The sequence below is a fragment of the Phoca vitulina genome, unplaced genomic scaffold (genome assembly GCF_004348235.1).
Source record: "Phoca vitulina isolate PV1807 unplaced genomic scaffold, GSC_HSeal_1.0 scaffold3, whole genome shotgun sequence".
Taxonomy (NCBI): domain Eukaryota; kingdom Metazoa; phylum Chordata; class Mammalia; order Carnivora; family Phocidae; genus Phoca; species Phoca vitulina.
Window position 1 is genome coordinate 89,008,332 of NW_022589706.1, and position 27,238 is coordinate 89,035,569.

At 39.1% G+C, this 27,238-nt stretch overlaps 1 protein-coding gene across 4 annotated transcripts in view; it reads left to right on the top strand.

Moving 5' to 3' along the window:
• The first annotated feature begins 9,802 nt into the window (after window positions 1-9,802).
• Window positions 9,803-27,238, top strand: part of UGT8 (UDP glycosyltransferase 8) — an 85,410-nt gene continuing 67,974 nt past the window's right edge. Inside the window, exon 1 of one of the 4 annotated variants that reach the window (XM_032401084.1) lies at window positions 9,803-10,379. The gene's annotated coding sequence lies outside the window, so the exon portion shown is untranslated. Of the gene's footprint in view, window positions 10,380-10,939; window positions 11,227-15,240; window positions 15,353-15,391; window positions 15,563-27,238 lie in introns of those variants that run through there. The other 3 variants (XM_032401082.1, XM_032401083.1, XM_032401081.1) reach the window with 3 other exon arrangements.

Consider the following 27,238-nt stretch of genomic DNA (forward strand, 5'->3'; position numbering starts at 1 on the left):
TTTGATAATGTGTAAATGCTATTGATTCTAGAACTTTCAGAAACAGAAAATATCTAACATAAATTCCCTAATTTTGATAAAATATATGTCGACCTGTATCAGTGAGTAGTCTTAATATTATGATTTTTACATCACAAATCTTTGATTCATTTTCTATTTATTTTCCATAGTTGCTTTTTATATCTTGCATTGCCATCCATGAATCCTGTATCAGTATTGCTCTATGGGATTCTCTTTATTTTAGAAAACTTCAAGTACAATTTGATACAGATTTGATCTGCATAGGTCTACTTATGAGGATTTTTTTTCCATAAGTACAATATAGTACTGTAAATGTATTTTCTCTTATGATTTTCTTAATATTTTTCTCTAGATTACTTTGTATATTGTACGTTATAAGAATATAGTATATAATACATATACAAAAAATGTGTTAGTTGACTGTTATAGTCAACAGTAGGCTATTCATATTTGGGGTGTTGGTGCTCCTAACCCCTGTCCTATTCGGGGGTCAGCTGTAATATATCAGATTATAGTTTTCTTTCAGCCCTCACCAAAGGTTTATGTTTATTTGTATGTAAAGGGAAGTTAGAAGATAGAGGGTCAGATACAAGAATGAAAAGATATAGTGTATGTGCACAAGGAACTCACATTCTGGTAGGAATCTGATATGTATGTAAATAATTACAGACCCTATTGTCAAGGTAAAAATCTGACCAAAGAGCTATTGGTACTTGAAAGGAGGAGGGATGGTTTCAGGAATGCTTCACAGTAGGGTTCAAATTTCATGATGGTTAGGGTTTTTTAAAAGTGGAAATGGGGAAGAGTATGTTCCACATCTCTATATTTATAATATAATTTCTCCCACACAGCACGTGTCCATAGCTTGGAGACCGGTTTTGCTGGAGTGACGATTTTACAATGGGATGTAGTCAGTTTGGGCTGTATCTTAAAGGGATAATTGAACATCTGCAGTCAATTTCCTCTTCTCTTCATTCTGTTTCTGTTCAACTGATCGAAGAAGTTGTTTTGTTTGGGTTTTTATCATATCATATATCTTTTGTTAAATTTTGGTCCAGCCCAACAGATCATGTAAATGTATGTGTTTATGGGAGAATTTTAGTGGAAGAAGAAGGCCTACCTTTCTCTTTCTTAACTTCAGACTATTTTTTGGAAGTTATTTGTTCTTATTATCAGATCCTTTATATTTCCTAAAATTCTTCCCAGAAATTTGAAATCCAAGACTGGAGTCACATATTTAATCATATTTAATCTAGCTGTATTTGAAATTATGTGAACACCAATGGTGTCAGGAGCTGTCACATATATTTTGGTATGGTTCAGCTGTCGAGGGAGTAAATATTTTCAAGCAGGGGCTTCCAGTGCTACACAGCCATTCATTTATTCATTCATTTAACACAAGATTTTTAGCATACCTTGAACCAGGTAGTGTTCTAGGCCCTGAAGATATAAGAGTGAACATAAAAAAAACAGTCTCTCTTCTCATGGAGATTAAATTCTAATGGTAGCTGTGATTAGCTTGACAATAAACTAGCTATCAAATTCTGCTCAAGTGTCATTTTCTCCAGAGAGCCTTCTCAGACATTTTTCAGACTCTGTTCCCATATTACTGTGTTAGTTCTACTGTTTTTTTTTCTCGCTCTATAGCAAGGATTTGCTCTTCCCTCTGTCCCTATTTCTCTTCTCCCCAGTCCCCTCAATAAGCTGTGAGCTAGAGGGCAAAGACCAATATTTTATCATTTTTGTATTAAAAGAGAATATATTCAATAGATCTTTATAAGTGAATGAATGAATGTAGCTAAATATTTCATAACCACTATGTTTGTGAAAACTTCAGGGGCCTCCTCACCAAGATTTCTCTCTCAATATGTCACAAAAATTCATTGTGTATGGATTTCCAAGCATATGAACCAAATTTGATATTCCATAACACAGCGTGGAGGTTTGATGGTCCATGTTTAATTGACAATCAGCAGTTTAAAAAATACCTTATCTTGAACTTCTGGACTAAAAACATGCATCTTTTGTTAGGGAAATGTAGGTATTGGCTCCAAATGTTTCGGAAGGCCAGCTCACTAAGTGGATAATTTCCAGAACTTGATGTTAACACAGAAGGGTAACGATGCTGGGTATTAGCTAACGGCAGTCAGGCAGCGTATTCTTCTTTCATTCTACTTGGATACCAGAGTCGGCAGAAGTGTATACGAGGGAATGACAGCAAAATTGAGTTTGTAAAGAAAAGTGGTTGTTGAACAGTCTATTCACTTCCACCATGCCTAAGTAACTGTTAGAACTTCAGTTGCCAATATCCTACAAGGCCAGTACTGGTCTGAGTTGGCTACATCCACGTTCACTGTTAAGGCTTAGTGAGCCAGTCTAGGAAAAACTGATTTGACTGCTAATCATTTTTCCCCCAGTAGTATGGCTAGGGCTTCCTCAGAAAGTGGAAAGTATTCCCAAAGATGTCATTTGGTGACTTATAAAGTACCAGAGACTTTAGAAAGTTCTCTTACATACTCTCTCGTTTAATCTTTATGACTCTGAAAAGTAGGTCTTTTATTGATACTTTGCAAGTTGGGAAATGAGGCATTGATAAGTTGTGTGATATACTTCAGTTCACGTGCACCTAGGAAGCGGGAGTACCAGGGTGAAATTCCAAAGTTCCAGGGTTGCTTCGCGAGGCCACTAACATAATAGGAGGCATTTCCGCAGAGAGAGCGAATAACAAAAGTCCATTCTGACCGCACACTATGCGGATACACGTGCTGGGGGAGACTGGAACTTTTTTGTATGGAGGGGATTTTTCTCTATGAAACTACCAGAAAGTCGGTGTGAAGGAAAGTAGAATGCTTTAATGAAATACCTGAGAGGAGGGGATTAACGAGAAAAGGGGAAGCAAGAAAGAATTTCCTATTCTTTGAGGAATGTAAGCCTCTCATTAACTTTATATGCACCGTGTTAGTGCTGACACGGTGCAGAAAAAATATTTCAGCAACAAATTTTCATACTATCTAATATTCATGGGGGCTGATTTTGCAATCCACTCCATTTCTCATTATCATTTCAAGGGTCTTAAACATTTGTTCTAATTAAGCTACTATTATTATATTGCTATTGTTCAGTTATAAGTACAGAATCCAAATCAGGGTTAATTCTAAGATTTTTTAAATTTATGTATTTATGTATTTATTTATTTATTTATGAGAGAGAGAGAGAGAGATCTCATGCTCACGAGCTGAGCAGGGGAGAATCAGAGGGGGAAAGAGAGGGCAAGAATCCCAAGCGGACTTGGCCCTGAGTGCACAGCCCACCAGGGGCTCCATCCCACAACCCTGAGATCAAGACCTGATCCGAAACCAAGAGTCTGACACTCAACCAACTGAGCCACCCAGGCACCCCTAATTCTAAGATAGTTCAAAGATGATGATGAAAATAAAATTGGGAGCTTTTATTTTTAATAAGAAAAATTTTTGAATAGTTTTAGATTTACAGAAAACTTGATAATATAGTACAGCAAGGCCCCATAGGCCCCACATCCATTTCCCCTTACCAACATCTCACATTGATATGGTGCATTTGTTATAATTAATGAACCAATAGTAATACATGATTAATAACTACAGTCCATACTTCATTCAGGTTTTCTTACTTTTTATCAAATATTCTTTTTCTCTTCCAGAACCCCATCCAGGATACATCACATTTGGTCCTCATGTCTCCTTAGGCTCCTCTCTGCTGTCATAGATTTTTAGACTTTATCTTTAATGACTTTCATAGTTTCGAGAAATACTGGCCAGGTATCTTGTAGAATGTCCCTCTACTGTAGGTTAGCTGATGCTTTTTTCATAGTTAGACTGGAGTTATGAGTTTAGGGGACGAAGACTGGGGATTTTCTAAAATATGTATTTTTGTACTTGTTTTGATTTGGTAGATCTGGGGTGGGATCTGAGAGTTTAAAATTTTACAAAATCTCTTCAGGGTTCAGTCATTGATTACACTGTCTCTTCTGGTAGGTGCTATTTGCTCTGTCTACTAACAACCTGACATGAGTTAAGGATTAAGATTTGAGGATCTAGTCTTTAATTCTAGAGATTTCTTAGTTATTATTTCTTATTTCGTTGGATATTCCCTCCTTTCTTCTTTTCTGAAACTCCAGTTACATGTATCATTGAATAAATATATTCTTCAGGTCTTTTAACTTTCATGAGTGTGTGTGTGTGTGTGTATGTGTGTTTCCTCCATCCTGAGGTAATTTCTCAGAACAATCTTAAGATTTACTAATTTCTCTTCACAAATATGTAGGATTTAGTCCATAGAATGCATTTTTAAGATTTCCATTTTCTTCATGTTTAAACTTTTCTTGAGGTAGGTTTTTGCTTTACTAATTCAAAGGAATTTTTTATTTTGACTTTTAATAGATTTATTCCTCCATTAAGTATATTTTAAAGCCTTTGTCAGATAATTCCATAAGATTAATTTTATTTACAAAGAATTCAGGTTTGGAGCACTAGGGTTTTTGTTTGTTTGCTTTTCTTAACATTAGAGTTCTTCATGTGTCTTTGGCTTTTAGTAGACACTTTAACTGGAGAGGGATTTTTTTCTGTTGGTCTGCCTCTCCTGCCTAATCGTTTTCAGTGTCTAAAATTGCCTTCACCTGTCACTCCTGAGCCACCAATCCAGAACCAAGTTTAATAACAGCATTTTCAAGCTCCTGCTGTGGGTAGATATTGGGGATATCAAAGGTCCAGCCACCACAGTCGGCTAGCAACTAGGTTTGATTCCTAGTTTTGAGTTTTTGAACATCCACGTAGCCACTGTTTTCTGTGTAGCCAGGTTTCCAACCTTTTAACTCAGACTCTGTTCCCATGTGTGGGAGTCTTGGCCCAGCCCCTGGTTTCAAGGAGTGAACCTGGCTTTATCCTCTTTCCTGTACAGAACACCGAATTAGTTACCTATTGCTGTATAACACATTGCCACAAACTCGGTAGGTTAAAACAACACACACTTATTATCTCACCGTTTTGTGGGTAAGGAATCTGAACATGGGTTGGCTTTGTTCTGTGACCACGGTTTCTCAAGGCTACAATCAAGATGTTACACAAAAATAAGGGAAGCCATGAATGAAAAACAAGGCAAGAATAGATACTCAAAACGGGATTCCAACTATAAAGTAAAACACACACAGGTAACATAATAAGTCTGAACACTAGGGCCAAAGTCCTTGGTATTTACTGTTTTTCATTGATACAGAAATCTACTTTCTTTGCAGACCTCGGGAGGGTCAGGCTTCGAGCTAGCACTTATGGACAAGCATATACTTAACAGTGTTACCTGGCAGCTGAAGTGTAGCCTGAGAAAGTGACTTTTGAAGCACTGTGATCCCAAGATAACCACATGAAATGAGTCATGCATAATTGCTTATACCAATCTGCTAAGGGAAGTCCCTTATTTCTTCTTTGAAAACAATACAATTAGTTCTTTATGTTAAAAGGCAGAGGGTATAATTCTAAAAAAAAAAAAAAAAAATCGTGGTTTCTGGGTGTCTTCTTTAACCTCCCCAATAATGGGAAGGTTACGCAGATTAATTCATGTTTACTTTGGGAAGCACACAGACCATGGTACCAGGGTGATGTAATATTGGTCAGGAAGTTTTGATATTTTGGACTCATGTTCAGTGGATCTGAGTACTGCTATAGAAGAGTGATAATAAAAAGATATGAAGATTAGCATCTATAAAAGTATAAAGCAGATATGGTAAACATGACCACATTTACCTAGTGCTGGAATTACTAGAACTGGTTGGTAGTGCCTGGAGCTTGTAATATATTTATTCAAATAAATTATGGTTCTATAATTGCAATGTATTATAAAACTCTTCATTTTCAGGAGGCATTACAGGCTAAATATAGAAAGGCTGCAATAAGTAACACCTGCAAAATGGGTGGGAAAGGAAGCAGATGTGGACACACAGCCTTACCTTTGATGTCATGTAGGACCACCCTCCTCTCCTTTAAAATCTTGACTGATGTCACTGAGCCTCAATATAGGGCTATATAAGGATCCAGTATAGTAAACTTTCCAGTTCTGAAAGGCCAAAGGCTGTTAAGATTTGCTTACTCCCATAGGTTTTCTACAACTAACTCTGAACAGGGTTCATCATGAAGTTTTGGAAATTATTTTAAAAGATTTAACTTATAGGGTACTAGATTAGAGAGCAAAGTTTCATTGAGGACATTTTCCAAGCATGAAAATAAATATCGCTTTGGAGGGGCATATAGAATAAGCTAATATTTACTGTCATATAATCAAAATTATTAAGGGTGTAAGCTTTTTTGGCTTGCCTTTTATATGAGATATTCTTTTAGACAATTAACAAAAAGTCTTTTGATGAGAATCTGGAAGTTGTCAGGCGATCTAGCCATCTCCATCATTTCCACAGTTCCAGAAATCCCTCTTTGTTCCTCTGATCCTTCTTCTCTGTTGCAATTTGATCCATAGATTAACATTTTCTAACACTGTCTATGATGCATAATAAAATTGAATTATGATGAAAAATGAAAATTTACCTTGCACATATTAAAAATTATAAAAAATGAAATAATTTGCACATACAAAAACATGGAGTGTGGCACATTTGTATATAGCATATAATTGAAACTGAAAGCAAGATGTTTGGAAGATAATAAGAGATGAAGAAAAAGGAAAAAGGAAGGAACAAAAAGGAAAAGGTGAAGATGTGACAGTGTGCCTGTTTTTATCTTATAGATTTTGTGCATGATCTTCATTCTGTTTGCTCTCAGGTTTAGTGTTCTTATAAATACAGCAAGCCAGAGTCCACAGGAAACAGGAATTAAAATAATGGCAAAGATTTAAATTGGATACACAGAAAATTACACCCCTCTTATCATGAAGCATCTCTGTCCTGTGGCTTGCTTATTGCGCAGTTGTTCTGTGGTACAAGAGGAGACACAGCAAGACAGGCCGGGCTCGGTATGTGCTTCTTGAATTTCGAGGGTTCTCCAAATGGCCAGGTTGCATTTACGTGCTGCAACTTTTTCTCTGACCAAGATTTATACTACACTGTAAGATCCGGTCTGAATAGTCCTAGTAATTCAGGGCATCATCTTTGACTCAAACAGACTTCAGTTCCTAGTTTTGCTACTTCCCAGCTGTGATCTTGAGTAAGTTTCATTCTCCAACTCTCTGCTACTTTACCCTCAAAAGGGAAAATGATAGTACCTACCTCCAGAATTTTTATGAGGACTAATGAGATCACTCCTGTTAGCTATTTAGCACTGTACCTGGAATACACTTTGAAAACTCAAGTAGAAGCCATAATAATTATTATTATGGGGGGGCAGCATCAAAATTAGATCTAATGAGTCTTTGCATACACTCAGCTCCAAAATACACAATCCTATTTCAAGGGGTCTTAGCAGAACTCAAAGGTCTTGTTTGTGAAGTCATGATGTTTTAAGTCATATGGTGCCCCTTTGCAATATATTAGAATATTTGGGGATGTTAGCAAAGGGGTGTTGGAATGTACAGCCACCCATATTTCTTTCCATGATTGAACCTAAATCCATTCTGCTGTACTGTATATGGTCTACATTACAGGGTCAACTGATAACAAGATTGTGCCATTTATAATTGATTGAAGTTCAATTCGAAGAAGTTTGGTTCCAGAGCTTATGGTTAACAATCACCAGGTTAAGCTAATCTCTCTCACAGGTTACTGTTTATTTAAAAAAAAAAAAAATCACATAGGCCCAACTGGCTAAAGATTCCTAACAAGCATTTTTAAAAAAATTAACAGTTGAGTATACTGATACACATGCTCTATAGAAATAATGAGGAATTTTACTATCATACTTCACGTTGGCTAGATGTTCCTTACTACAGATATGCTGTCCAATTCAGCCACCATTTTATACACAAAAATGTTAGGGAGAACTTTGTGTGAATCTGAATGGGAGCTTGCAGGATGAATTAAATATGGGAAATATACATTCTACCTTAAAGAGAAGTAGCAGACGCTTTCATTATTTACTTTATCCAGTCATTCAGCCAATAATATTAAGTGCTAAGTGCTGGTAGATTTTTTTTAAAAAGAGAATCTCACCAATTTCTCTTATAACTACAAGCTCCAAAAATGCAATTCAGCTATTTATACAATGATTGAGTTAACTTGCTTTAAGTTATAGAATGTCCTTTGAGTGCAGACCTTTCAATAATCATTAGATCAAAACTATGGAAGGCACTAGAGAGACCACAGAAACAATACACAGGGACATATCCACATACAATATAGTAATGCATTTTCTTTCCGAAAGTCTGACAAAAATCTCACATGATGGTCAGTTTACATGCTTTTATTAAGCAAAGGAATGTGATGCAAATTTTAGAAAGGTTTTTCATAAAATAAAAGGTAAAGTTTCTGCTTAATTTCTAATGATTTTTTTTTATCAAAGTTTACACGTGTATTATCAAAACAATGGCTTGCAATTGCTTGAACAGTTGCTTGAAGCTTGACCCTTGAGAGAAAAGAGTTTTTAAAGCAATACTTAAGTTCTCTTGTGTCCGATCATTATGTTATGTTTAATGTTTATTTTTAGGTTTTTTGAATGCAAGCTAAATAAAAAGTAAACATATGGGATGGTAATCCTTTGCCAGGTACAAAGACTGAGAACATACTCCTAGTGTTTTTCACAATATTTCAAATTTCTAATCTGCAAAGAAGGAAAGTGCATTCCTTTTTGAACTCGGTATTTGAAACTCTCTACATCAGTGATCTTTCTTTAGCACATGGAGTTTAGACCTGGACTTATTAAATATAGGAGCATTATAAAATGAGAACAGTGGTGTATATTAGTGTTTTTTTCCCATTTATCATTAAGTTATAACATATACAATAAAACATAATTTCCGGTTTCTTATCTAAGCGCAGGAGCAAGGAAAGAATGGCCTGACGGCGTATTTTTTGATTTCCAGTGTTTAAACGGATAACGTTTGTGTGCACTGGAGACATTATAGCTTCTGGAGTTTATGCCCGACATGATTTTCGCTCTTCTGAAAGTAGTAACATGAACAATTCTGCTCACGTCGTATATGTATTTATTGAATACAATGCCGATCGGGCTTAGAGAAAATCGAACAACGCTATTAGGTTTTCCTGGTTCCCAGGAAGCTCACAATCTACCCTCAGACTCTTAAAGGTGCTTGGCCTCTCAGGTCTGAGGCGCCACAAGAAGGCTGCTCCAGCAGGCCTGGCTTCGCAAAGTTGCTTCCTGGCCGGAACGCCAACTTGGCAAGGATCTACTGCTGGCAAACACAGATTAGTAAGGATAAAGTCGCCACAGACTCAACCAAGCAAAGCATAAATGGCCCTTTCAGCATGAGCCTGCGAGGAGGGATGGTACTGGGCCCAGCAACCCAAATTACTTTTTCCGGCATCCCCAAACTCGAGTTTTTGTGGTTGTTGTTGTTTTGTTTTAACGCTTTAGGATTCACGAGGCAGGTGCCTGAACACCTAACCCACCCCCCCACCCCCGCTGTCTTTCGCGTATCTCCTCTACCTCCTTGCCCAAGTTGAACTTTTTAATGGGTTCTAGAGGAGCGCAGTGGGCTAAGAGGCTGGGAAAGTGAGAGAAGGCACGTTACCACCACGGTGATTCCTACTGCAATAGCGTGATGGGGGGAAAAAAAAGGCGGGCACGGGGACCAGAGGGGTGGTGGCAGAAAGGGCACAGGGCACGCCTCGTAGGGGGAACAGGGGGCGGGGCCACGTGCCAGTCCCAGGGTTCCCAGCTCGGGTGCGACCGGAGGGCTCCCGAGCGTCCCAGCCTGCCAGCCGAGTGCCGCTCCGCGGGCGAGCATCCCTGTCCCAGGACCTGGCCCTCGCCCAGCCCGCGAGCGCGTCGCACGAAGGCGCGTCCGCATCCATGCGCGGGCCAAGGCAGAAGGCGTTCGCAGGCCCAGGCGTGTGATGCGAGGCTGAGCGCGTGGCATCCGCGTCGTGCCCGGCCGAGCCGGACGCGGGAGGAGAGCGGCGCGCTCCTGCTCTTCTAGCGGTGCGCTGGGCGGGGCGCGGCTTGACGGGGGCCCGGCTAGCCGCGGGAAGCAGCGGAGGAGCAGGCGCGCTGCGGACGCGAAGGAGGGCACCGTTAAAGCTTTGCCATCAATTGTGAGCCCAGTGAGTCCGTCCTAAGCTAACACACTAACTCTACAGCCCTCACGCCCCCAAACCACCGAAGGCGGCGACACCTGATCCAGCGCACAAACACGGGTCCCTTCTGTCCCCGGATACAATTACGCGGCAGAGACACATTCAAACTCACGCGCAGCAGCCAAGAGCCGAGGTAAGTAGAGGGACCGCGCCGTTCCGGCGGGCGAAAGGGGGGCGGGCTGGGAGGAGGAGATGGGCGTTGTTTGCTCCCTGAGGTGAGTGCTGGGCGAATGGCTGCGATCCAGGGGCTGGGGGCTGGGATCGGAAAGGGCAGATGGGGTTGGGCTGAGCGTGATAGGGAATGGGGAGTGGGGGTGGGGGGTAGGGAAAAGGTTAAGATTGAGCGACCGTGAAGGAGATCTTTCCCAGCTGCCCCCGATAGCTCCCGTACTCCTTTCTTCTCCCATATGGCACCCGTTTGAGGGTCTTCTTGAGTTCCTGCGTGCTAAACTCTAGAGGGGAGGGGATAACCGGGCGCGGATCTGGCGGAGGACCTTGCACTTGACCCGGGAGGGATGGGCATCGGGGAGCCCCAAGGCCGGAGCCCGCTGCCGGCACGGATGGGGGACCAGGAAGTTTCGGACCTCTCCTAATAGTCTTCTACTTCGTCCTCTCCCTAAAGGGGAACTGGGTGTGTTGGGGGTGGGGAGCGTCGTGGGGCTGCGCGCGTGCACACCCACACACTCCCACTCCTACTCTCTTGGGACCTTTGAGCATCTGCCGGAGCCCACACGCCCGCGCGACCCCCCAGGAATGTATAGTGGTGACAGGGTCGCGCGCGGGTTGACACGCGGTTGAGAGAACTATGCGGCGTGCCCTTGCATTAGAGAAGCGTGTGTGCGGGCTGCGGAGGTTAGAGAGGAGTTGCGAGAAGGACGTGCTGCAGAAGTAGGGCGCCTTCCACGGGCTGGAGGAGCGGCGAGGGGGCCTGGGGTGCGTGATTTGGAGTTGCAGGAGGCGAACCGCGTCGGAAGGCGCAAGTATGTGCAGTGTGACGGGGCGAAAGGACAGGCAGAGGTGGGGAGGGGCGTACCCAAACTATATGTAAACTCACTGGTTTAATTTGAGGTTGATAAAGTTGAGTACGGTGAATGTATTACTCTCCAGCACTTCCTTAGGGAAAGAACCGCCTCTGTACCTGTACCTGTACCGCTGGTTCCCGTCACCTTAAAGCATCCCGGGGCGCTGGGGAGGGGAGGAAGGTGGGAGAACTTCTGAGAGTCCCGCGGACTAACTCAGTGGAAGGCTAGATCACATTAAGTAGCCATTCTTAAGAAGGAGAGGGCGTATCACTAGAGGACGGGTGGTGGGCGGTGTTCTCAAGCAGGAGTGACCCCGAGTCACCTCTATTATGAGTCAGTGTTAGTAATAGAGATAGCCTTTTATTTCAGGTGGGTTCCACCCAGAAAAAATCAAACAAACTTACAAAGAAACAAAAACACTACTCTAAAAACAGCCCCCTCAGGCTGTCACCTTGTATATTGAGTTTTTCAAGATTAATAGCCCAAAGGTGTGGCTGTTTGGCTATATGCCAAGTGTGCTGTGGTTTCTTCTGATAATTTCATGTCCATAAAAAGGTCTCCACTCAGAATTTGCTGTGCTTTATATCCTCAGGGGGAAAAAATGACTGCCGTTTGAAGGAAGGATAGAGTCCTTTTTAATTGGTATTCTAATCATATTAGGATTAATCACACTTTAGTCTCTGGAGATTTTTAAAATAATTGGAGAGTCATGCATTTCAATGTTACATGCTAAAGGATTCCAGAATTTAACTAAGCTAAATCAAAAATCGGCATGTGTTGTGTTTTTGTTTGTTTTTTGTTTTTTTCCAGTCCCAGAGAGGGAAACAGTGGATTTAGTTTTCTTCTGTAAAAACCATCTCCTGGTAGTTAGTTTGAGGTTTTGCTTTAGGAATGTAACTCTGTTCAGCAACTATTCTAGATAATTCCAGAGGGAAATACTCTAATACTATTTGATTTGCCTGTTACCCAGAAGATAAAGGTGACATCTAGTGTGTGATTTAGTGCCACGGGGCTGTTTAAAAACTACAGTGAAGTGTGATGCCTTGACATTTGGTAAAAACTTAATAGTGTTTTAGTAGCTGGGCATAAATGAGTAGAAACAATACTTCTGACTTTTCTGGGTAATACTACTGTAGAGATTCAAACTCTTTAAATCTATAATTTCCAGAGCTTTATGCTTGCTTTATTAATACTTGGTGCACTTATTAGGATAAGTAAACCAGTGGAATAAATAAAGATATTTACAACAAAATCGATTTCTTATAAAATCTATTTTTGTGTGTGTGTAAAGAGTTTGACGGTAACATTTAATTTAAATTACTTAAAACATTTCATGATACCTTATCAGCTTAATTACCACCACTGATGACAGAGGAAGAAAATCACATTCCCAATTCTCAAACTCCTTTTCAAAGTTATTTATATATTTATTTATCAAGTAATATTGAGTTGCTGCTGTTTAATTCAACTAGATTTTCAGAATATACCAGGAGAATAAGAACTTTTGATTGTTTTTGTAATATATAATAATACTCCTTTTATTGATATTTATACTATCTGGGTTTTGCTTATTTTCATAAGTGCATTTTCTCCATAGCTGACCCCTCCCTTGATCAATTAATTACTGAAACTTAAAAATTCAGCTATGAAACAAATAATTTCTAAATCTTACACTCTTACTTGCTCCCCTGGATTTAAGTTAATTTTTTTGTTGGCTTGTCTTTATGAGCATGAATTCATAAAGAATTGAATAGTGCTATTCGTTGAGGTGTATAGAGCTGTTTTTGTTTATAGTAAATGGTCTCAGTCTGCCCTGTTGAAATACTAGATTGGAGACAGAATTACTATTCTTCTTTTTTCTGGTTTTTCTGGGTCCTCTTTCTGTTATCAGCTATCACTTCCTACTGCTGTCAGGCTGTGAGCGAGTCCTGCTGCTATATTATCTGTTGTCTTTTTTTTCTGTGAAATGATGTGGGCTATTGCCCGAGTATAAAGCCTGTGGGCTTTGTGACAGGTACTTGCTGTTCTCATGCTTTATTTCTGGGATGGATTGTAAGCTATCCGGCTGAGGTTCCTAGTGGGACTATTAGGATGGCCTCTCTATAAATGGTTTTAATGTCATTGTTGTTTTACAGAATATTTTGTGTATGAGATCTTTAGAAGGGTGTCTTAATGTCAGACAGTTCAGTCTTCAGAAAAATCTTTGCGTTTCTGAGAAATTGCAGTAGCCCTTAAAAAAAGTTTACTTTTCTTAGGCAGGCCCAGATTGCCTTTGTTTAGGAATATGTATACAGTGATGTTTTCTATACCACTTTCTATACCAGCTAGCCATATGTAATGTTGGTCATATTTTCCTACTCCAGAATAAAAAGTGTGATTTGATAATCTTGATCACCATACTTGACGCGAGGTCAATCATTTCAGTATTACTTTGCATACCTACCTAGGGAGGAGCTACATAATCAAATTAGTTTGAATAAATTAGTTTAATTTAGTCTTGGAGAACAGTAGCAATCAACATCTTCCTAACCTAAAGCATTTCAGAAGCATTCATTCTTTTATTCAGCAAGTATTTATTAAAAGCATAATATGTTCTTGTGCTCTGGGGATATACGGACACAGAAGCCCCTGGGTTTAAGAGGTTAGATAGATTGAAAACAAACTAGTTTCAGTAAGTGCAACGTAATGCTGTACGGTCTCTGAGTGCTGTGATAAAGATATGCAGAGGACCCTGAACAGGCATTTGGAAGTGATCAGAAGACTAGCGAGGCTTCACGGAGAAGGTGACATTACAGTCAGTATAGGCACAGGCCAGGTCATGGGAGGCTGTTTGCCATCATAAGGAATATGGACCATTTTCTGTTCAAGTTGGTTTCCAACAAAGGAGTGATAGGATGCAAAGATAGCTCTCACAGCCATCTAGAAGGATGGATCTGAGGAATCTGAGACAGGAACGGCCGTTTAGAAGGTATTGGAGTGATCTTGTTGAGGACCTTATACCGTAGTGGTAGCAGTGAGATGAAGAAAAGGGTTTGGTCACATAGATGTTAAGGTAGGAGAATGTCTAGGATCAGGTGAGTGATCAGGATCCTCTGCATATCTTTATCACAGCACTCAGACATATGAGGAGAGGCAGGTTGGAGGAGCAAGGATGATAGAGTTCCGTTTTAAAGAGTATGAAGTACCTACAGAAAATCCAACTGAAGAGGAGTGTCCAATGGATCATGACACAGAAGTTCTGAGTAGAGAGGTCTTAGCTGGATAAATAAGATAGATAAATGGATGAATGGATAGGTAGGTGGAAAAATGGATGAATAGATGGATAGATGCACTGATTTAGCAGTTTTTAGTACATGGGTGGTTGGAAAAAAAAAAAAAAGGGAAGTTGATATGCCTTCCAGGGCAGGTACAATGAGTAAGAGGGGGATAGAAGCCTAGGGAAATCCTAATATGTAACAGTTGGGTGAGAAGTAGGGAGCAGTAAAGAATGAGAAGTACAGAGTGAAAGGCAGGAGGGGGATGAGCGGAGAACAGCTTTTTAGTAGCTGAAGGAGGAAAGAAGTTCAAGAAGTAAGATCAAGGATTAAATGAGGTGTATCAGACAATTCTGATTCTGCTCCTAACTCTGTGACCTTGAACTTAGAGCATAGTTCTTATCTACGAGAAGAGGATCAAAGTGCCTACACCAAGAGGCTACTGTGAGGATCAAATGAGATAAAGCCTGGCAAGCTCCGTGCCTAGAAGGTCATTGGTTTGTGCTCAATAAATGCTAGCTGTTTTTTTTATTTTTTAAGATTTTTTTTTATTTATTCATTCGAGACAGATACAGAGAGAGAGGGAGCATGAGCAGGGGGAGAGGCAGAGGGAGAGGGAGAAGCAGGCTCCCTGCTGAGCCAGGAGCCCGATGCGGGGCTCAATCCTAGGATCCTAGGACCCAAGGCAGACGCTTAACCATCTGAGCCACCCAGGCGCCCCGCTAGCTGGTTTTATAAAAAGCACAACTTGGATTTGGTGATTAGTTGGTGTGTAGAGACTGTTGCTTTTAGCAGTACTTGCTCTCAGGGTTCAAGGAGGGTGATTAAAGGTATATTTAAGATGAAAACTTGATCCGATTTATAGCCTTTGGGGAGGAAGCCAGTAAAATAGGGGCAGTTGGAAATTTTGAAGGGAGCAGGGAGAGCATTGGAAGACGTTCCTTGTGGAGAGGGTGGGAATTGCGAGAGCTCTGGAGAGTTGCTGGGATCCTCACGACAAGCCACGCTTCTACCAGCCTGGAGGGTTCTGTAGCATACAGGTTGTTTTTTAAAAGCATCTGGTAATCAAATCGTAGACATTTCAAATGCCTTGTTAAACTGTTTCTGGTATTATAAATGAGTTCTAGTTTCTTAGATAATCTAATAAGGGCATAGACTGATTCATTAATTGTTTAAAAAAATTAGGTGTACTATAGTAATATTGAAAAATACCTACTTTTTTTCCTTAGGATTTTCTCTATTTGGAGGATGTAATGCTTTATATTAGAGATAAACCTCTAAAATTAGATTTGTATTTTAATACGTGTGTACATTTTTCTCCCTGTAATTCTTGAGCATTTTGAGAAAATGTTTGCATGTAGGAACTGGTTTGGGAACCAGTCAACAGTTAATAATGTTAATAATGCATATTATTTACTAATTGGTTGTAAGGCATATTGGTGATTAATTGGTTATAAATAATATTGATTTTTCTTTTTTAGTTCAAATTAGTATGTATGTTTCAATACATACTGTTATTCACCATGTGTCATTTGTTTATATGGCAGTTAGAGTATACATAGTTTTTAGAATTTCTAATAAAGGTTTTTTGAGTAAAATAAATTAAATGTTCAGTATTTTTAAGGTGAATCATTATGTGTGTAGGTTTTATGTGTTTAATGTGCATGGTTTTTCATCTCTGATGATGTTTTTTACTTGAAATTCTCTAGCCACACTTTTTGTTACCAGGACCTCCTGTTTTGAAGTTGAATTTCTGTGTTTTTTGTCCACTGAGCTAACTCCCTCACAATGTCTGGTCTCATTCTTGCAAGTGTAGTGGTCTGCATTTCCATATTGTATATTCACCAACTCAGTTTTTTTTTTTTAAAGATTTTATTTATTTATTTGACAGAGACACAGCGAAAGAGGGAACACAAGCAGGGGGAGTGGGAGAAGGAGAAGCAGGCTTCCTGCTGAGCAGGGAGCCCTATGCGGGGCTCCATCCCAGGACCCTGTGATCACGACCTGAGCCTGAGTGGAAGGCAGACACTTAACGACTGAGCCACCCAGGCGCCCTACCAACTCAGTTTTAGATTAGATACTGTCCTGCTCAGCACTGCCTGATGGAGATGACAGATGCCAAGTTGAAATTGACTTGGACGTGTGTGCCATCCCTAGATCAGCATTTGGGAGTGCAGAGCCAAACAAAAATGGAACCTTTGGATTTATGAATGGCGGGGTAACTAGGACAGCATAGGTCAGTTCCTACTCCTTGGCTGGAAGTTTATATAAGTATTAAAACATTTGGAAAGAATGTGTAATTAGGAACATTTCAGAGATACTGTGTGTTTTGCTCTTAGTTTTGTGCTATTTATCTGTATTGTTATTAATCAAAATAATCACTGTATTGATTAAATTTGTCTCGGCTTGATTTAGGTAACAGAAATACATCTGTAGGAATTCCAGTTCACTAAAAAAATTTACATTATAACCGATTTGGTAAAGATTTGCTTGATTTTGGAATTTATTAATACAAAATATGTGTAAAATTATTTTGCACTTTTCAGTTCTGTTTTTTAAAAAATTAATACTTGAAATATTTTCAAGACATTGAGTCATAATTTTTTAGCTATTACATTGGCTATAACTAGCTTTATTAAATAATAACTGTGGTGCTGACTGTCCTTCAAGTGAGACGTTTTAGTTTAATACTATGCCCCCATGACTTAAAAACAAAATTAAAAGGAAGTAGAATCAAGTGTACAAATATGCTATATATTTTGTGTGTACAAAAAATTGTATAAACATTTAGTTTTTATAAACCGGATCATATTTATAGACTTTAAAATAAAGGTGATGGGTATACAGATGTTTGTTAATCTTTATACTACTTTTCTGTATGTTTGAAGTATTTTACCATAAAAAGTGTGGACAGATAAGGACACTAAACATATCAGTGTACCCAGACACTGCTATTTAAAGCAATATCGGAGTAAATCTTTCCATAAAAAGAATCCTCTTTGATTAATCTGTTTGGCAAATCAAATTTTCCTAATCTCCTTAAGCAAATACACGTCACCCCCACACCAGCAGCGAACTTGGGCATACCTCTGTACCGCATTTTGAATGTAGTTGCATCCACCAGAATTTCCTAAACTTCTAAATTTAAGAGAAAGGCTTAATGTGAGCCTCATCATAATATCCCTTATTCTAAAGAGGAGACATCAACAGAGGATTTGTGTTTCTGTTTTTTCGTTTTGAACCAGCAGTGGAATGAATGATTCGGTAGTGTTGCCCTCCTGCTTTGAGAGAGTTGCTCTAAGATTGGATAGTCAGGGCATGAGCTGCAGGCCCCTCCCCGTGCGCTCTTAGGAAGAAAGGCCATTGTGCTTTACATAGCTTTTGCATTTGTGCAGCTCTACCTGTTGTTCATTTGTACTCACAGCCAATCAGGAGAGCGGGGCTTAGAGAAAAACTAGTCAAACAGGTTTGCCCGTCTATTTAAATGGGGGGGGGGGAAGCAGTGAAATTTGTGGATAAGGTCAAGAGTGAAACTATTTTAAGGAATATTAATGCTGATCACTGACTTTTATTTTCTCCAGGGTTTTGAAAATACTTTGGGGGCATTTGTGAGACTATATCTTCCCGGAGCTAGAGTGAGAGTAAAGGGAGCTGAAAGAAGTAAATATAAAAGAGGGAATTAGAATAACGTGAACAGAGGGAAAGGAAAAACAATAGTGGAAGGGGGAAAAAAAAAACAAGAGGAAGAGGACAAGTGTTTTCAGTGTCCCTTCTAGGCTTTGTGCAAGCTTTGATCAGAGAATGAGTTTAATTAAAACAAGCGAACATCTGTAGTCTTCAATATCCAATATAGGGAACACTCTACTGGGTCAGGGCTGAGGCTTCCGAGGAATATTCGTGGGAAAATGTTGTAGTTACTATCTCTTAACACTAACTTTGTCTTGGAAGTACATAGTTCCCTTGAACAATAGTAAAATGCTGTATTCATACAGCTTTTTTGTAGCTTGTAAATCTCTTACTCATTCACTCTTATCGTTTTATCCTCTTTCCACCCCTGAGCGCTGTCCAGTAGGGAACCCTAGTTTACAAACCATGACCTGGGGGTGCAGAGCTCTTAAGTAACTTCTGGAGGTCACTAGGACAGTCTGTGAGGATTTGGTATTGGAACACAGGCTTCTTTCCTAGAGCAGGGCCCTGGAGCTGCAGCTCACCACCTGCCGAAACCTGGACCTCATTGAAATGACCTTTAAATAAGTCTTCTTTAGATCTCACCAGAGACTCTTTACCCACTCATTAAGATTTTCTTCCCCTTTACCTTCTGGGATGGCTGGCTATTCATGCTCAGGCATTGCATTTTTATTTATAAATAGATGATGCAGATTTGCAAGGCTACCTCTGAAGTCTTGACAGATAATTACATGTATTTAGTTTTTTATTTTGTATTTATATCTGAATATAAGCACGCCTGATGTCATGAAACAGTAGTTGGAGAAACAAATGATTACACACCTTAGGAAGATCTGCCTTAGGAGGCATTTGATTTGCTCCCTTCCTCCTCACCCCCAGAAAAGACATTTTATACCAGTTAATTCAAAGCACCAGTCCAGGCAGAGTTCTTTTTTCCCTCCTCTGTGCTTATTTCCTCCTTTGGTAATTGGCAAAATTCTCTGGTTCGAAATGTCTCCTCTTCTGTCTTCTTCTGGGCAGGGCAGTAGGAGTGGGAATAGGAATAAGAGCACGTTTTGATGAATCTTGTCAGCCAAACTAAAAAGAAAATAAACAGGTTTCGTAAGACTATTTATAAGAAATGATGCCTGACTCTGCTCTTTGCCTGTTTAAAAAACAGTTGTTTTTTTTTTTATTCTTTAGAGCATTAGGAGGCAACTATGTTATTTTGATCAGTTAGACTTTAGCATATGCTTAGGAATATCATTTTTGTTCAAATTTCACAACTATGCAAAATATAGAAAAACAAATTCCTCTGGCTGTCCTGCTCCTTCCTTTTGCTGTTCCACTCTCTTTCCTCCTACACCTGCTGGCCCTTCTGGAGATAAAGTCCCTGCCTTTTGTGGGGAATTGCGGAGAGGGATCCTAGTGGTTGGGTTACAGATTGGAGGGAGGGATGCGGGTAAATATGTGTGTGAGGGGCGCCTAGGGGTCTGCCCATCACTAACCTAGGAGCTGGTCATTTTATTCAAATCGCCCTGTATAGTAGTTGTTCAGCCTGTAAATGCACCTTAGTTGCTTTATGCTCTCTCATCATTGTTTATACAGTAAAAATACTTCAGCTAACAATTTTGATACTCCCTAAATGCATTCCTACTCATACTTCTCTGCCTTAAAGGGCATGGCAGGGGAGACGTTTTGAACCAGACGTGATGATGCCTGGAGGTCTGTATAGTGAGTATCTGTAACGTATTAATTCAGCCATTCATTCAACAAGCAGCCTATTATATGATAGAACTCTTCTGCCTTAGAGCCAAAATACATGGTGATTCTTAAAAATCTAGTGTAAAACTTAAAAGTCTTATGTATAAATGTTTAAGGAGGTCATTTTTAAGGCTTCTATTATCTGACATAGGGCAGTGGCCACTTTGGAGAGTCTTTATATGGTACAGGCAGGAGATGGCGGATTAGGACCCAGGAAACCTGAGTGCTGGGTCCCACTCTGCCAGCGAGTCACTACAGACTGAGCCAGGTGAAGTAGGCAGCCGCCCCCAGGAGAACTCATCCCGTTCTTTACAAATGAGAGGATTCGGACGCAGTTATCTTTAGTCTTTAAATTGGGCCTTTGACACTTTTTAAATGAAAATACGTACTTGAAAAATATTTGTTATCGTTTCATAATAAATGGGTTAAGTACCAGTGTTCAAGTATATTTATGTTTCCAAGACTAATAACAACGGCAATGCTATACAAAAGACTTCTCTGGACTTGCTTCATTATGGGCTGAATACCATGTATAATTCTAGGTGAATTATATTTTCAAGTAAAATTATATTTTCACCTGTTAGTAGGGAAGCATCAGAGCAATGCATTCTGTCTTTCTACAGAACCTACCAAAATCTTCCTCTTCTGGGGAAAATATAACTTTGCTTTTTCATCTAAAACCCCATAATAACCTTCTCTCAGTGATGATGCAGGTATTTTATAAGACAACATTGGGAAAGTTTGGTGTTTGTTCATGTGGACTTCCAAGGAATTGAACAGGGAAACATCCAGAAGTTTGTTTTTTGTTTTGATTTGTTTTTGGTTATATTTATGCAGAGGTTTTTTGTTCTAAAACGTGTTTAAGACCTCCCTTGGCAATTTATTTTGTGACTCTTAATAATGTTAATGTAGATAATGTTAAAAATCCACTTAAACTAGTGATATTAATGAAAGGATTTTATTTTATTAATATAAGAGAAACAATCCTGTGATTCCTGGTACATTTCTGCAGCCTTAAGAATGTCATGTAATGATATCTTGAAAAGCTGTTTCCTGGGGCGCCTGATTGGCTCAGTTGGTAGAACATGTGACTCTTGATCTCAGGGTTGTGAGTTCGAACCCCACTTTGGGTATAGAGATTACTTTAAAAAATTATAATAAAATCTTTAAAAAAAAGCTGTTTCCCCACATGTGAATTTGTCTTATTGTGGGAGGAGATGAAAATTTGATCTGTATCTCCTCCACATTCACTGTGGTATTCCACGAATTAGAATCCCAATAAAAGAGAATTATAAAAAGTCCTAATGAAACATTTTAAAACATTAACCAAACATCAGTTTTCTTTTAAGAAAGCATATACCTATAAGAACTTAAAGTCTCATGCAATCTCATTTATGAAACTTTTTCCATTTGCTTAAAGATGAGATCAGAACAAAAACAAAGAATTTCCTTATTGTTTGTTGAATGTTGATCACATGATGCAGTTGCATGGAGATAACTGTACCAGGCTGGTCTTGAGGAGATGAAAAGAAACCCACACTTACTCCTGTATGATATATATATATAAAATATGTATTTTAAAACTGGTTATGTGATATATATGATATATATATATAAAATATGTATTTTAAAACTGGTTATGTGATATATATGATATATATATAAAATATGTATTTTAAAACTGGTTATGTGATATATATGATATATATATATAAATTATGTATTTTAAAACTGGTTATGTGATATATATGATATATATATATAAAATATGTATTTTAAAACTGGTTATGTGGGTGGCTCAGTCGGTTAAGCATCTGCCTTGGGCTCAGGTCATGATCCCAGGGTCCTGGGATTGAGCCCCATGTCAGGCTCGCTGGTCAGCGGGGAGCCTGCTTTTCCCTCTCCTCCCCGCTTGTGCTCTCTCTCACTCTCTCTGTCTCTCTCTCTCAAATAAATAAATAAAATCTTTTAAAAAGACTGGGTATGTGATAAAGATCAAAAATGTCTTAATGCCACTGTTTTCTTGATTAAAAGAGAAAATTGCATTTTTTAAAATTATAAACTTCTGTCTCTATCTGTGATTCTGGAAATGGGGCCTGAACCAGCAGCATCAGCATCACCTGGGAATTTGTTAGAAATGCAAATTTTGGGGCCCATCTCAGATCTCTAGAATCTGAAACTGGGAGGATACCCTTTGTTTTAACTAGCTCTCCAGGTGGTTTTGATGCACTGAAGTTGGAGAACCACTGATCTCTGATACTAAATATAATCAGTTCAGTTTTTCCATGTGATGAAAACATTTCTGATCATTTTAGGGACAAAGACAAATTAGGTTTCGATTTCAAAATGCTTTCCTGTTAATACCTTCCTACACACACACACACTCTGCTCCTTAGTTTATTAAAAACAACAACCAACATGGGTTGGATTAGTTGTTTACTTTTGTGTGTTTTGCTATGACTTTGTGTAAGTGCAGCCCAGTGGTTCTCAGTATTGTAATTACTTGGAGGGCGTTATAAAAAAGCAAAGCAAAAAAAAAAAAAAAAAAGCTAAGACCAAAGTCTTATCCCCAGAAATTCTGATTTAATTGATAAGCTAGGGGTTGGTAGGTTTTTCAGGCATCTCTAGTTCTTACAAGCATCCCAGGTGATTAATAATGTATGGTCACAGTTGAGAGCCACTGCAATGTAGCCATATGTTCAAAGATTGGCTCACCTACCACATAACAGTCCCTTAAAAATTATATAGGTAAATTAGGTCCTTCCATTATTTTAAGCAAATTATCTTTGGTGTATGTGCGATTAGAAAATAATTTGTTTTCCAGTAGGTTACTGTATTGACTGGTTGATCATGTTATTAATAAGGTTTTATCATTCTTCATTCTCCTTCTTGGCTTTACCCTGAATCCTTTCTTATCCAAAGTGCACTCCACGTACCTGCATCGTCCCACATCACCAGAAAGCTTACAAGTAAATAATCTGGGGCCACACACTAGACGTACTGAATCAGAATTTGCATTTTAACACTGTCCCTATGAAATTTGCCTTCACATTAAAGATTCTTGATAACATAAACCTTAAAATTGGGGTGAGTTAACTTTTTCTCCATTTTTTTCCCTTAACATCTATTTATCTGGTCTTGACTACTTTTATGAACCAAATCATATCAATCTCAAACCTATTTTTAAATCTGTTTTTTTCAGTAAGTTTTATAATTGTAAGGGATCTCCAAGATCATCTAATGTCATAGTCTTGCCTGGCAGGAGAAGGAAATTAGGCACAGAAAAGTTAAATGAATGGGGCGCCTGGGTGGCTCAGTCGGCTAAGCGGCTGCCTTCGGCTCAGGTCATGATCCTGGGGTCCTGGGATCGAGCCCCACATCTGGCTCCCTGCTCAGTGGGGAGCCTGCTTCTCCCTCTCCCTCTGCCTGCCACTCTGCCTACTTGTGCTGTCTCTCTATCTCTCTGTCAAATAAATAAATAAAATCTTTAAAAAAAAAAAAAAAAGTTAAATGACTTGGCCCAAATTACAAAAGCTGTTGATTGGGGAATCCATAGATGCATGCCATATATGTTTTTATTTTTTCTTGCATTATTGAGACTTCATTATGGGGTCACTTAAAATGATATTATTTTCATAATGTAAACAACTTGAAATGTGAGCTGATTGAAATGACAGTCTTAGGTTACCCAAGTATGACATATATATCCAAAAAAACAAAACTTTAAATACACAGTGACATTTATTTAGATTATCTATCTAGTGTGACACTAATTAATAGTTTACTAATAACACTAATATTTCAAATTAGGTTACAATTTGTGGGGTTAAGTGATAATGAGAAAGTTGAATATGTAATATTAAACTGAAAATTGAAAGGTACTGTCATGTCCTTATAAATTACTCAAACTGTATTCATGTGTTCCCAAGATATCATAGGTACTTTATAACAGGACATTAAAAACATATACTTTGGGATTGCTTGGTTGTTTATTCTGAGTTCCTCAAGATCTTGAGCTGGGCGTTATGCTTTCTGAGTACCCTGGCACAACTGAGCTTTAACTCTGGTCTTTCCCTTTGAATCACTTGTGTTTCTCTTGATGCACATAAGGATTGAGTATTAGATCCTTGTCTTTCAATCTGGTGGTTGAATTGCATCAAAATCTCCAGATGCTTATTAGAAATGCAGATTTTTGAGTTTTTTCCCCCAGACTTCCTAACAGCCTGTGTGATGAAGCCCCGAACCTGCATTTTTAGTAAGCACCACAGGTGGTTGTTTTGGACAGGAACTTTTGAGGACTATTTCGTTAGATAATTCGGTTTTTTTGTGTTTAATATAGATATATTTAATCACTACTATTGAGCATTAATTTGATACATATTCTATACAAGGTACTGAGTGACAATATCTGTTGGTATCCATATCATCCTATTTTTCTTTCCCCTCTTTTGCTTGTTTTTTTCTTACCTTCTCACCCAGTGATGCCGGAAAGTGCCCAGGAGGGCCCGGGCCAGCTCTTACTGATAAGGGACTAGCATTGGGTTTCTCATGACAGCTTCACCATCTGTACTAGATGTCTGACAAGATACTGGTAGTGTAGAATAGTGGTGAGTGCAGCTAACTTGGAATGCTACAAGAACAACAAAGGCCAACAAAAACATTCTTTATAGCCTCTCCTTCACAAGGAGGTTTTGGTGTGCCCCTGGGCATGCGTCTAAGTCCCAGGTGCAGAATTAAAATTTTTGAATGGTATTGCTACTGGTTTATTCCTTTCAGTATTTTGTGTGTATAAAGAAAGATCTGCCTGTGTGGTACCTTTAGAAATTTACATTAGTCTCATTTTCTTTAAGGTGACGTGGCGTTGTCAGGAGTGCGGTATTAATGATAGAATATTTTCTATTGTGCCTTTTGATTTTGTTTTTAGACGCAAAAGCAATATTTAAAAAAAACGAAAGTGACTGTGTTAGAAATTGTGACTAAAAGCTTTTGACAAGTAGCTTTGGATGAATTTATTGTTATTTTTTTTAATTTGTGAAATGGAATCCAATGTCTTCCTTTGCATTTAGCATATTCCAGTTGTATTTCTGTAGTTAAGTCACGCACTTCCATATAAGTATCTGTGATTTTCCTGAATGACTCAAAACCATGAATGTGGGAAAGTGGTTGACTGCCAGCCTCCCGTCCCCAGTCAGGGTGTTCCCATTTCACAGCCGGATTTTAGGGGATTCCTGCCTTTCAGCGCTTTACTTGCTAGAAGACAGTCCTAATTAACTTCAGAACACAAGCTTTTGCCTGCTTATGAAACTAAATGCGTAAGCCTGGGCTGTTGACCAGTTCTGTAGCAATAAAGCAGAGTTTCCCCCCAGTCTGCCCACGACGGTTTTTTTTTTTTTTTTTCACGTCGTGGGATGAAAGTGGGATACGGTTGAGGATATGAACCTCTGCAGTATACTAGACGCTAGATCTTGCTTAGGTTCTCCTCAATCGTCTTCTCGTCTGGGAAATGGGAACAACTCTTTTTCCTTGGCGTGGAGTCTCCGTGTGAAATGAGATCATGCTCATAAAGCCTGTAAGGCAGGGAAAGTGCAGAGTACATGGTACAGCTCTTTTTAAGATCCCATGTTTATTGATAGTTTTATGTTAGGATTTAAGGCGCGAGCTCGAGGGTGACCAGCTTGTTCCGGTTTGCCCAGATAACAACACTGGAAGGTCCACATCCTGATAAGCCCCTGCGTTCTGGGCAAGGCAGGATGGCCAGTCACCCCAGTGCTGCCAAAATAACAGTAAAAGCAGAGAAAAAAATAACAGTAAAAGTACAGAAAAAAAATAGTTCAGTGGCTTTGAAAAAAGTAGTTGAGTTGCTTCGCGGAGAATGCTCGTCACGGGCGTGAGCAAGGCGGGGCTGATCATCTGAGTATCTTTGCTGTCGCTGCATTCCTGCTTTATACTTCTGCCTGCGGGGTCCAGGATGTTAATCATTACCGTGTTCTCCCTCCCGCCGCCAGGGAGGTGAAAAGTGAAACCTCTGAAGGCATACATCAGGGATCGCTCGTATCACTTCTGCTTCTAGCCCGTGTCCATTCACCAGCACTTAACTTACATACATTAGAGATCGCACGTATCACTTCTAATTCTAGCCCGTGTCCATTCACCAGAACTGAACTTAGAGGGCTCAAACTAGCTCCAGGAGACGCTGGGAAGTGGCTTCAGTCTTCCTGGCGGGGAGCCAAACTAAAGTAGAGGATCCCATTACTAGAAAAGAGGAGAAAAATATATGCCACTGTCTCTCGTATACCTACAGTGGCATCCAACAAAGTCCAGCTTCTTGTCCATTCTTTTGTTATTTAATATACAAGCTTTGTTGTTTTTTTTTTTTTGGTCATTTACACATTGAATGTGTAAGAAGTTCATAAATAGATGCAAAAAGGTCCCTAGACTTAAGGAAAAGTTGAAATGGAATCTGTACTTCGCTACTTTCTTCCTCTAACTGCAATACCCATTACCTTAGAAATTGTCTCTATAATTGAGATGTGTAACTAACTTCAGTGCCTCAGGCAAAAGCTTTTGATTTAGAATTTTGTTTAGAAGTAACGCAATTGATAAAATTGCATTTCATTCATTTAAGATTAAAGAAAACGATGGCAATGCCTGTGGTCCAGCTGCATATCCAGGTTCAAAATCACAAGTGCAGTCAATTCAGTCAGTAAATATTTATTGAGTACTTACTACATGGTTAGCAAAGGGAATAAAATAGTTACCTACTTTTACTAAAATCTCCAACCTTTTGGAGCTTAAATTATGCTAGAGGATACAGAAATTAGGTTTTGTTTTGTTTTGATTTGCTTTTTAAAATTGAAGTCAAATTAACATTCAGTGTTGTATTAGTTTTAGGTGTACCATAGTGATTGGACAATTCTACACATTACTCAGTGTTCACAATGTTATTGTTATTACAGTATTATTGACTGTATTCCCTGTGTTCTACATTTCAATTCCATGACTTAATTATTTATAACTGGAAGTTTGTACCTCTTAAACCTTTTTATCTATTTCATCCCCACCCCCTTCCCCTTTGGCCACCACCAGTTTGTTCTATTTAAAGTCTGTTTTTTGTTTGTTCATTTGTTTTGTTTTTTAGATTCCTTATATAAGTGAAATTATATGGTGTTTATCTTTCTCTGACTTGTTTCACTTAGCATAATACCCTCTAGGTCCATCCATGTTGTTGCAAATGGCAAGATCTCATTCCTTTCTATGGCTGAGTAATACACTGGGCATATACACCA